Raw genomic sequence first — 12588 nt, forward strand, 5'->3', positions numbered from 1 at the left:
CAGGATCTACTGCCGTCGCTGCTTCCAAATGCTGGGTTTACTTGCTTTTTAACACGGTAGAAAGGGATTCTAACTCAGCCTCTCATGCTAATGTAGCAGATGCTCTGACCCACTGAACCATCTTCTCAGTCTCCTGTGTCTTGCTTCTTGAGAAAGGGTCTTAATCTATCATGGAGGCTGGCTTTGGATGTAAAGCAATCTTCATGCTTTAGCAAGCCAAGTGCTAGCATTACAGGTGGGAGCCACGATGCCTGGCTCTTGAATCTGGCCTCCCAGCCTAGTTCCAGCCCCTGATTAAACAAAGAGCAGGGCTCTGGTTTATCCTAGGAGCTCACCAGGTTTGTAGTACAGGGTCTGTCCTCTTCTCCGGGTGCTGACGTCTGAGTCCTCCTGAATGGTTCCGTCTCTTGTCGATTCCTCTCCTTCCAGGATGTCCTCGAATCTCTTATATTGCTTAGGTTGGCCTGGAGTTTTTCTAACCTCCTGGCTCTTCCTAAGTGCTGGAATCCCAGGACAGCCAGATCTAACTCCCCTTTATTCTGGCATCAGGTTGGGCGGGCTCCTTGAGGCTGAGCAGTATGGAAACTGCTTCCCTCTTGGCCTTCCACCTTCAAACCAGCCTTACAAGTTTCAAAGAGGCCCACCAGGCTCGGACTCAGCATGAGGCAGGTCCCAGGCCAGGCCAGGCCAGGCCGGGGAAGCCCAGGCTGAGGCACACTTGGAGTTCCCCAGGGAACTACCCCAGGGCCTGCTCACCTACCTGGTATTCTTATTCATTGTAGTCAGTGGTGTATTCCCCACCACCGCCCCCCTCTCTTCCTTCTCCCTCTCTCCTCTTTCTCTCCAGGGTCTCGTGTAACCCAGGCTATATAACTTCCTATGTAGCCAAGGGTGACCTTGCGTTTACCGTCTTCTTCCATCAGCACCCAAATGTTAGGATTATAGGCATGCACCATCACAGCTACTTTATGTGGTGCTGAGGATTGAACCTAAGGAGGCCCTCATGCTAGGCAACCACTCTACCAAGGGACGCGTCTTCAGCCCCAGTTATTCTCTTTCTGGTGACCCAGGATGAAGGCAGGTGTACGGAAGCAGCTCAGATGGCAGATCTCCGAGGCATGAGGCTGAACGGGCTCTGTTTCTCAGGGGTGTGTGAAGCGATATTGTCTGTCAAGCCTAGATTTCCAAAGCTCTAGGAATGGAAGGTTCTCTGTCTGCTAAAGCATGTGGGACAGAGAGATGGCTCAGCAGGTGAAGGTGTTGGTTGTCATCCGAATTGAAGGCCTGAGCTCAGTCCCTGGAACCCTCAATGTGCAAGGAGAAAGCACTCGCCTGAAAGTTGTCCATGGCATGGACCTCTACAAAATCAACGAATCGATAAGTAAATTAGAAACGAAGTATGTAGGATGCGTGCTCTTTCAAAGCCTGCTGTAGGGTGAAGTTTGTCCTTTGGTAAAACTGACAACCCCAGTTACTAAGATAAAATGATTTTTAAGAGAGTTTATTTATCACTTATTTAATAGATAGGTTCCGAAGCATACTGGGCTAGTACTCTACCCCTGGTCTATATCATCAGTTCCCTACCCTCTTTTGAAACAGGGCTTCACTGTTTAGCCAAATTGGCTTGAATTTATAATCCTGCCTCAGGCTCCTGACAGCTGGGAATACAGGATTTTCAATCCATTTTACTCTTAAAAAAAAATTGATGGGACTATGTAGTCCAGGCTAGCTCCAAACTAGTGCTGTTCCTGCCTTGGTTTCTCCAAAAACTTTGAAGCTCATGGCAAAACTGAACACAGAATATAGAGTTTTTGTAAGCGCTCTCCCTGCCCCCACACAGGCAGGGTCTCTTGTTGTCAACATCCCACATCAGAGGGACACACTAGTGACAATCGATGAGCCCATATTTGCACAGCAGGCATTCAGAGTCCACAGTCTACATCAGTGTCCTCTGTGTCCCCTGTGCCGGTCCCTTGGACTCACATCACAGACACTATCTGCTGTGCTGCGTGTGGGTGGCACCCAGGGCCCCACACGTTGGGTAAGTGCTCTGCCCAGGGGCTAAACTCCAGTCTTCTTCCTGTTGAGACAGAATCTCACTGCGTTTTCTTTTCTTTTCATTAACTTACTTGTTTATTCACTTTACATCCCAGTCACAGCCCCTGCCTTCTTCTCTTCCCAGTGCTACCCTCACAAATTTCTCTCCCCCATCACAACCCTTTCTTTTCAGAGAAAGGAAGGCCTCCCATGGGTGGCCATTGCTCCGACTTGCCCCAGCAATCAAGACCAAGTCACAGCAGGGTTAAGAGCCTCCTCTCCCACTGAGGCCCAACAAGGCAGCACAGGTAGGAGAAGGAGATACAAAGTCAAGCACCAGAGTCAGAGATAGCCCACACTCCGATTGTAGGGGACGCACGGGAAGACCAGGCTGTACATCTACATATGAGCAGGGGCCCAGGTCCAGCCCCGCATGCTCTTCCGTTGTGGGTCAGTCTCTGCGAACCCCCATGGGCCCAGGTTCATTGGCTCTGCAGGTCTTCTTATGGTGCCCTTGACTCTCCCAGATGCCAGTTCTTCCTCCCACGCCCCCACAAGGCTCCTCCCTGAGCTCCTCCTGAGGAGCTGTGGGTCTCTGGATCTTGTTTCCATCAGCTGCTGCTGGGTGAAGCCTCTCAGAAGGCAGTTATGCTAGGTTCCGGCCGTGAGCATAGCAGAGGATCGTTACTGGTGTCGGGGGCTATGTTTCCTTTAAAAATTATTGAATTTTATGTGTGTGTGTGTGTGTGTGTGTGTGTGTGTTGTATGCACATTGGTATATGTAGTTGCATGCACTCCTGTGCTGTGTAGAGGTCAAAGGTCAACATTTTCCTGGTTTGTTTGTCTTCTCTTTTCCCTCCCCTTCCTTCCTTCCTTCCTTCCTTCCTTCCTTCCTTCCTTCCTTCCTTCCTTCTTTCTTTCTTTCTTTCTTTCTTTCTTTCTTTCTTTCTTTCTTTCTTTCTTTCTTTCTTTCTTTCTTTCTTTCTTTCTTTCTTTCTTTCTTCTTTCCTTCCTTCCTTCCTTCCTTCCTTCCTTCCTTCCTTCCTTCCTTCCTTCTTCTTTCTTTCTTTCTTTCTTTCTTTCTTTCTTTCTTTCTTTCTTTCTTTCTTTCTCTCTCTCTCTCTCTTTCTTTCTCTCTCTCTTTCTTTCTTTCTTTCTTTCTTTCTTTCTTTCTTTCTTTCTTTCTTTCTTTCTTTCTTTCTTTCTTTCTTTTTCTCTTTCTTTTGCTTCTTGAGACAGGGTCTCACTATATAGCCCTGGCTGTTCTGGACCACCATGGCCTCAAACTCATAGAGATCTGCTTGATTCTATCCACCAATTACTGGAATTAAAGGCATGCACTGCTCCCCCTGCTTCTTCCTGGCTTCTTGAGATGGGGTCTTGGTATGGAGCACTGGCTGGCTTGGTGTAAGGTACATCGTAGCCCAGACTGGTCTCAGAGTCATGGCACTCTTTCCTGCGTAAACCACGTGAGTCCTAGAATTACTGACGGACCACACTGCTTAGCTTTACCTCTCCCTCTTTTCCTCCCTCCATCCCTCTCTCCTTTTCTCTCTTTCAATCACTCCTGGGAACCGAACTTAGTGCCTAGCACATGCTAAGCCAGTGATCTACCATTGAGCCTTGTCCTCTCGGTCCTTTCAATTGAAAACAAGTTTTAGTTAGGTGTGGTGGCGTAAGGCTTTAATATCAGAAGGTCGTGCACATGGCTCTCTGTGAGTTCAAAACCAGCCTAGTCTGCATAATAAGTGCCAGGCCAGCCAGGGTTACACAGTGAGAGCCTCTCTCAGGAAAAAAAAATTGTGTGCGTGTATGTAAATGAAATTCTAGGGGTTTTCTTCACTTCCTTTGCTCCAGAATAACTGCAGGGAGCTTCTATATATACCCACTCTAGCTTGTTGTAGCCCCTGAATAATGACATAGAGACCTGACATATATATATATGTTAGTTCACTGTCTCTGTCTTCAGACACACCAGAAGAGAACATCATATTCTATTATAGACCATTATGAGCCTCCATGTGGTTCCTGGGATTTGAACTCAGGACCTCTGGAAGAGCAGTCAGTGTTCTTAATCACTGAGCCATCTCTCCACCCCCACCCACCCCCCAAGACCTGGTATTTTTATTAACTGTGTGCAAGCACTAAGCTGGGCAGGCTCTGAGCTATTCTCACCCGACTAGGCTGCCTACTCTCCAGCCACATGCACCGGAATCTGCCGTCTGGTCTAGCCCTGGCTCACTCTGGTCCACGAGTGTCTTCATGGCTGCTCTGTCTTCATGAGTTCACGGTGTATCCTCCAGGTCCACCTCCTTTTCTCCTCCTTCTCTCTACTCCTCTGGCTCTGTCCTTGGAACCCCTGACTGGGATCGGAAGCCTCGCCCTATTCTCTTCTCCTGCTCAGCTATTGGCTGATCTGCACTTTATTAGCCAATCAGAAGTGATGGAAAACAATCTTTATATATCATCGATAAGGAAGACGCTCCGATAGCCATGGCAGTGCCAACATCCATATCGAAGCCAGATCTCTGGGCACAGAAATCAGCATCTGGAATACGCGGTCCACAAACCTGTCTCCCAATATTTATATTTTGTATGTAAGTGTTCGTATGGCTGTGTGTGTGTGTGTGTGTATTCTGCACGTAGAGGCCATAGGTTGACAGGGATTATTCCTCAATTCTTATCACATTACTTTTCGTGAGGAGATCTCTCAGTGAACTTTGAACTTAAAGATTTTAGATAGACAGTGAACTCCAGGGATATTCCTGTCTCCCCTAGTATTGAAATTACAGAAATGAACCATCGTATCTGTTTTTTTTTTTTTTCCACAATGGTGCTGAGGGTATGAACTTGAGTTCTTACAACATTTTGGCAGTCTCTCTCTGTCTCTGTCTTTCTGTCTGTCTCTCTGTCTCTGTCTGTCTGTTTGTCTGTCTCATTCTGAGAAAGGACTTCACTGAGTCGACCAGCCATGCCTTGAACTCATTCTGTCACCTAGGCAGGCCTCGAACTATCAATCCTCCTGTGTCAACCCCCGCAATAGCGGAAATTATTGATGCGCACCATCAGATCCAGCCTCGCTTTATGTAGCCGAAGCTGAAGGCTTGTCCTATCTTTTCTTTAATCTTCTTTTTCTGTACATCATTTATTTTGTGTGCCATAGTGTGTGTGTGTGTGTGTGTGTGTACAAATTGTGGGAGTCATTTCCTTCCACTATGTGAGTCCAGGGGGTCAAATTCAGGTAGTCAGGTAGTCGGACTCTGAGGCAAGCAGCTTCATCCACTGAGCCGCCATTTTGCTGTCTTTAGGCCCACATGTCCATACACTGTCTTTGACGAGTTCTGTTGCCCCGAGATAAAGGGAAGCCTAGGGAGAATTTAGGTACCAAGGATTGTTTGCTTAGTGTGTAAAAATCTAAGAAAGGCTTCAGGGTCATGTTGGGTCAGGCTCTGAAATGCACGAACATGCCCACACGTCAGATACCAAGTCACCAACGCACCTGGGCCGGGCTGAGCCTGGGTGGCAGCAGAAAATCTGGAGATTCCATAATGAGTCACCCCATCCCCCAAGATGCCCTCCTAATTCTTGAGGCCTGCCTGTAAGGAGAGGCCAGCGTCTCAAGGCTATCAGTCAGTTAGTAAGCCAGGGTCTTAGGCAAACAAACACTGATCAGAACCTGGAGCAGTGGCAGAGACAGCCAGAGCCCAGAGGTTCTCTGAAGGATCAGAGTCAGAGGGCAAGAAACTTGAAGAAGGGCTACACTTGGGATCATGATCATAGTTAGAAGTATTCATTATGGGGCTTGTGAGGTGGCAAGGCCTCCAGGACTCACAGGGTAGAAGGGGAGAACTGACCTCTGCATGTACAACACAGCACATCTGCAAACACACACACACACACACACACACACACACACACACACACACACACACACTAAGAAAAAGGAGAAGAAATTTGCTATGGGGGCTAGGATATAGCTCAGTGGTAGAGTGTTTGCTTAGTAAGGCCCTAGGGTCATTCCCCAGCCCTGAAAATTCTGCTTCCTAGAAACAAATCAAGTCAAATTCTACTGTGGAAGGAGTCATGGTAATCACTGCAAAACCCTTGATGATGATGATAATGATGATGGTAGTGATGATGATGATGATGACGATGGTGGTGGTGGTGGTGGTGATGGTGGTGATGGTGGTGGTGGTGATGATGATGATGACGATGGTGGTGGTGGTGGTGGTGATGGTGATGATGGTGGTGGTGGTGGTGATGATGATGATGATGACGATGGTGGTGGTGGTGGTGGTGATGGTGATGATGGTGGTGGTGGTGGTGATGATGATGATGACGATGGTGGTGGTGGTGGTGGTGATGGTGTAAATTGCAGTGTGCAGAAGGCTTCTCCTTAGGACTAATGGAGTAGTTAAAGGGAACCTCTGTGAGTTGCTTCTCTCCTTAGCCAGTTGGGCCTGAACCAGTGATGGAGCTCAGGCCATTAGGCTTAGCAGCAAGTACCTCCGTCAACTAACTCATCTTACCAGCTCAAGACTTTTCATCTGATTTTTTTTTTTTAAAAATTGAGATAATGGTTCACGATGTAGACCAAGCTGACCTCAAACTCGAAGAGATCCACCCACCTTTATCTTCAGAGTGGTAGGGTTAAAGTATGTGCCATTCTGTTCTGTCCTGGGTTGAATTTTTCTTTTTAGATTTACTTATTTATATTTCATGTGGCCTGGGGGGATAGCTCAGCTAGTTAAGAGCACTGGTTGCTCTTCTAGAGGTCCTGAGTTCAATTCCCAGCACCCATGTAGTGGTTCACGACCATCTATAAAGGGATCTGATTCCTTCTTCTCGCAGGTAAATGTACTCATACATAACATAAATAGACAAAATAAAAATTAATATATTTTATGTGTATGGGTGTCTTGTTTATGTGTATGTTTGTGTATGACATGCAGGTATAGGCCAGAAGATAGTGTCAGATCCCCTAGAACAGTGACAATGGGTGCTGGGTATGAAAGCTATGTCCTCTGGGAAAAGCAGCCAGTGCTCTTCATCGCTGAAGGACTCTCCAGCCCCCGAGCTGAGACTTTATAAGGCTTTTTCTTCAGTGCTGGGTGCGGGGCGTCTTCAGTGAGTCAAGCCCTCAGCCCTTCACTGGAGGCTCTAGGCAGGGACTCTTCTCTCCAGCTGAACCCCTAGGCCACACACCCTCTCTCTTTAAGATTTATTTCATTTTTAAGAGTACACTCTTGCTGTCTTCAGACACACCAGAAGAGGGCATCGGATCCCATTACAGCTGGTTGTGAGCCACCATGTAACACCACTGAGAAATGAACTCGTGACCTCTGAAAGAGCAGCCAGTGCTCTTAACCGCTGGGCCATCTCTCCAGCACCGTGTCTCTGTTTTGTTAATTCAGCTCTAGATTTTACTCACACAAATCACTGAATAGAGTCAGCTAATGGGTTGACCATTTTTTATAAACGTTTTTTGGTGGTACGTAAAATTTATCTGATATAAAATTGCATTGTTTAAACAGTTTTTAAATAGGCGAACTATTTTTATTTGAGTTTTGTTGCTGGAGATGGAATTGTCGTGCGTGATAAGCATCTACTCTCCCATCCCAGCTCAAAATTTTTAATGGGTATAAATGTGTACTCTGTGTGTGTGTGTGTGTGTGTGTGTGTGTGAGTCACTGTGCCATTGCTGTGAAGAGACACCACAACTGTGGCAACTCTTACCAAAAAAATAATTTTTTTAAAAACGGGGGCTTCTTTACAGTTTCTGAGGTTTAGCCCATTATTGCCATGACAGGAATCATGGCAGCAGGCGTGGCTGACATGGCTCTGGAGAAGTAGTTGGAGAGCTACATCACAGAGAGACGTTGGGCTTGGCATGAGCTTTTGAAACCCCAAAGCCTACCCCAAGTGACAAGTTTCTGCCAAAACCTTAATCCTTTTAAACAATGGGCTCCCTGGTTACTAAGCACTCTATATGAGCCTATGAGGCCATTCTTACTCAAACCACCACAGGAGGGAAAGGACCTGCTCTCATGCCTCACAATAGGATTTTAATGGTGCCCCAGCCCCAATCCATATGGTGGAAGGAGAGAACTAATCCCTCAAGTTGTCTTCTGACCTTCAGTATGTACACACTGGCATCAATCAATCAATCAATCAATCAATCAATAATACAACTTAAAAAGATATGTTCAAGCCTAGAAAGATGGTTCAGTGATTAAGAGCCCCTGTTCTTGCAGAGTACCTGGGTTTGGGTCCCAGAACATAGATGCTGGCTCACAACATCAGTAACTCCAGTTCCAGATGATCTGATATTTACTTCTGATCTCTGCGGGCACCAGACAGGCATGTAGTATACAGACATACAGGTAAAGAATCACACAAATAAAACAAATATCACACACACACACACAGACACACACACACACACACACACACACATGCGCGCACGCACGCGCACATTTGCACATATACACACTGCACACACATACACACATGCATGCACAGACATGCACGCACACACACATACATGCGCACACATGCACCCACACATACATGCACACACACATGTACACACACATGCACGCACACACACACACACATGCTGATGGGGTGGCTCAGTGAGTAAAGGCGATTACTTTGAAGGCTGAGGACGTGAGCTCCATGAAAAATACATGGTGGGAGTGGAGAAGTAACTCCCGCAATTGTCCTTTGACCTCCACATATATCCCACGCACAGGCCGTATAAATGAAAGAAAATTGAAAGAGTCCTACTGTAAGGGTCCGTTGTTCATGGAAACATGATGCTCCAGACTCAGATAGTGTGTGAAAACAAGGAGCATTTATTCTGCAGACGTCCAGTGTGTGGGGTCCCTCATTCCAAGATGGAGAGACAGCCAAGTGAGCTCTCAGGCTTGATTTAAAGCACGTTGAAATTCCAGGGTAGCTGAGCTTTATCCTATTCTCTCTCTAGGCATCCTGGAACCATTATCGGGGCGTGAAGGCTGGAGCCTGGGGTCTTTTCTATTAGTAACGGACTTGCCTGGACTTGCCCAGTTCGTAGGCCAGTCTCCTTAACTGCCAGTTTGAAGCCTGCCATGGTGCCAGCCTGTCTCATTCCTCTCAGTACAACTAGTCAACGTGAGAAGGATGAGAGGCACCAGAGTGTTGGCCTTAAGTGGGTCACTCGCTCTCCTCCCAGGGCTTAGGGATCTTGGAAGAGGAGGAGGTCGAGAGATTGCTAGAACCAGAGGTCATGGGTGACTGCCACGAAACTGTTTTCTGGACATGACAGGGGACACGTGGCATGAACTCATGGTGGCTCTGTCGCATACACAACCCCAGACAGGATTGCAGCGTGAAGTGGCGGGGCGGTCAGGAAGTCCCACCCTCACTGAGAAGCTCTTCACCAGTAGCTAAGTGATGGCTGTCAGGAGGGACAAGTCAGTCTCCTTTAAGGCTATGGCATCTGAGAGGCTGCCCATGCTCCAGTAGATGGCCCCACATCCATGTGGTACAGGCAGCATTTAGTGTTAACTCAATGGGTTAAAAAAAATTATATGAAGTTGGGAGGGAGTTGAGGAGGGGTATGAGGCAGGAATTGGAGGTGATGGGATTGAGAGATTTGATTAAAACGCATTGTATTCATGCATGAAATTATTTTTTTAAGAAAGATTTATTTATTATTATATGTAAGTACAGTGTAGTTGTCTTCAGACACTCCAGAAGAGGGTGTCGGGTTCCATTATGGATGGTTGTGAGCCACCGTGTGGTTACTGAGATTTGAATTCTTCAGAAGAGCAGTCCGTGCTCTTAACCGCTGAGCCATCTCTCCAGCCCTGAAATTCTTCAACAGTAAAAGCTCATTTAAAACATTTAACAGATCCCTGGTCTACCTCTAATTCTAGTAAGTAGCTTCATGCCTTGCTCTCATCCCGTCCACCTTGAGAATGGAAAGAGAAGACCTCCCATAGTCACTGGGAAGGTGAAACTGGGCCGTACAGATCTGAACGCTGTGTGCGGCGGGCGTGACTGAGGACAGCCCTGAGAGGGAGGGCACGCTTAGGCTTCTCTGTCCTACACACCTGTCTCGAAGGCCCCAGCTATGGCAGAGTCTAGCCAATGGGAGTGATTCATTTCATTAATCTGGTGTCAGGACTCCCACATCTGAGCAAATCCAGGCCCACAGGAGTCCAGTATTTCCTCATCTGGAGCGCCCCCAGATTCCTGTGGGCTTCCGGGCCTCAGGGCTGGGACTGAAGCCCATCCGAAGCAGCTGCCAAGCCATCGCCATCGAAGCTGGTTTAGGCCAGCACAGGAATTAGAGGAGTCCAGAGCACCAACAGGGAAAAAAAAAAAGCCTCTGCTGTTGGAGCTGCTGACTCTGCCTCCAGCAGTCTCCAATAGGCAGTAGGTGGCCTGCGCTGAGTCTCTGGAAGGGAGGAGAGAAATTTAATCGCCCAGGCATCTCATCCTGGAATTGGGAAGTTTTGTAAGTGAAGATGTGGGACATTATGTAGACTTGTGAGCTCAGCCCTTGAGGGACTGCTAGGGGGCCCAGGTTGGGTTGGGTAAGTGGGCTTGGAGGGTAAGTGGGGGAGGGCCTGGGAAAAATAGCTCCCACTGCCCACAGGCTGGCTTGCTGTCACTCCCTCAAAAGAGGAACACAGAAGACAGGCACATGGACATTTGGGAGTTGGAGACAGCAGAATCAGAAATTCAGGCCAGAGTCAGTTACATATGAAGTTCATTGCCATTCTGGTCTGCATAAAATACTGTCCAATAGAGAGTTTTTTGTTTTGTTTTTGTTGTCTGTTTGCTTTTCAAGATAGGGCTTTTCTGTGTAGCCTTGGCTGTCCTGGAACTCATTCTGTAGATCAGGCTGGCTTTGAATTCACAGAGATCTGCCTGCTTCTGCCTACTGAGTGCTGGGATTAAAGACGTGTGCCCTTAACCACTGATCCATCTTTCCACCACCGGTTTCTCTCCCCATCTCCAGACATAGTTTCTCTGTGTAGCCTTGGCTGTCTTAGAACTAGTACTGTAGACCAGGCTGGCCTTGAACACACAGAGATCCACCTGCCTCTGCCTCCTGAGTGCTGGGACTGAAGGCGTGACCACCACCTCCTGGCTACAACCCCACTTTTAAAATAAGAAGATTATTATGTATTGTTATGTTTTAGATGTTTCTCCTGCATGTATGCCTGTGCACCATGTCCATGCAGAGGCCACAGAGTTCAGAGAGGGTGTCTGATTTCCTGAGTTACAGACGGTTCTGAGCTGTCATGTGCTCAAAACCAAATCCAGGTCCTCTGAAGAGCAGAGTCACTCGTAGTCACAGTGCCATCTCCCACGCCCCCATCACAGGCAGGCTCAGCCATGATGCTAGGCTTCTCAAAAAAAAAATTTCCCTGCTCTTTGAGAATTTCTTCCTTTCCATCATACCAGTTGATCCCAGATCCTTCCTCTCTCCTTCCCCACTTCATTTTCTTTTCTTTCAAAAACAACCCACTAAGCGCAATGGGAACTGCTTTTGTAGGAAAGTGTGTGGAGCCATCTGGATCAGGAAAATCTTCCCAACTTTCTCTTCCTCAGAGCCTTCCATTGCAGCCCCTCCTCCTTGCATGCTGGGAGTTTTAATTGGCTCGATCTTGGGCAGGAAGCCGCAGTTGCTGAGACAAGTCACATCCAGCAGACAGCTCCCCTCCCCAGCCTCTAGCTCTTGCCCCCTCTTCAAGAACGTTCGTTCCCCTAGGCCTTAGTGGGAGAGGCTCTTGTAGATAGATGTCCAATTTAGGGTTGAACGTTCGCAGAGACACTTATTCTCTGCCTTCTGATGGGTTGGGCCTCTGCTCCAACTGCTGCCCCGCTGGCAGAAAGAATCTTCTCTGGCCAAGGTGGGGCCAGATTTAATCTTGTCCCCTGCCAGGTAGGAGCTGTTTAGCCATTTCCTTTGCTGTTTCCTCTTACAGAGTTTACGTGGTAAGGCTTCCCCTCTGCCATCTCACTCACAAGTCCTGCATCCTGTTTCTTTTTTCTTTTTTTTGGTTTTTCGAGACAGGGTTTCTCTGTGTAGCCCTAGCTGTCCTGGAACTCACTCTGTAGACCAGGCTGGCCTTGAACTCAGAAATCCACCTGCCTCTGCCTCCCAAGTGCTGGGATTAAAGGCGTGCGCCACCACTGCCCGGCCTGCATCCTGTTTCTTGATACAGAGCTTCACAGTAGCAGAAGCTGGCCTGGAACTCACTGCATATATCCGGTTTTGACACTCAATGCACGTAATTTAAAAAAAAAAAAGTAAAACATGAGTGTTTGCACATGAATCATTGGCACACATTCTCTTTTTGTTTTGGCTTTTGTTTGTTTGTTACTATGTAATTCTGGCTGGTCTCCATTCACTTCCTAGTCCAGGCTGCCCGAGAATTTGTGAGTGATTGTCTTGCTTCTGCTCAGTGAGTCCAAGGATTGCCGACATGAAGTTATTTATTTAGGTTGTGTGTGGTGGTGTATGTCTTCAATCTCAGTACTTGGAAGGCA

This window comes from Apodemus sylvaticus, chromosome 20 (assembly GCF_947179515.1).
Source record: "Apodemus sylvaticus chromosome 20, mApoSyl1.1, whole genome shotgun sequence".
Taxonomy (NCBI): domain Eukaryota; kingdom Metazoa; phylum Chordata; class Mammalia; order Rodentia; family Muridae; genus Apodemus; species Apodemus sylvaticus.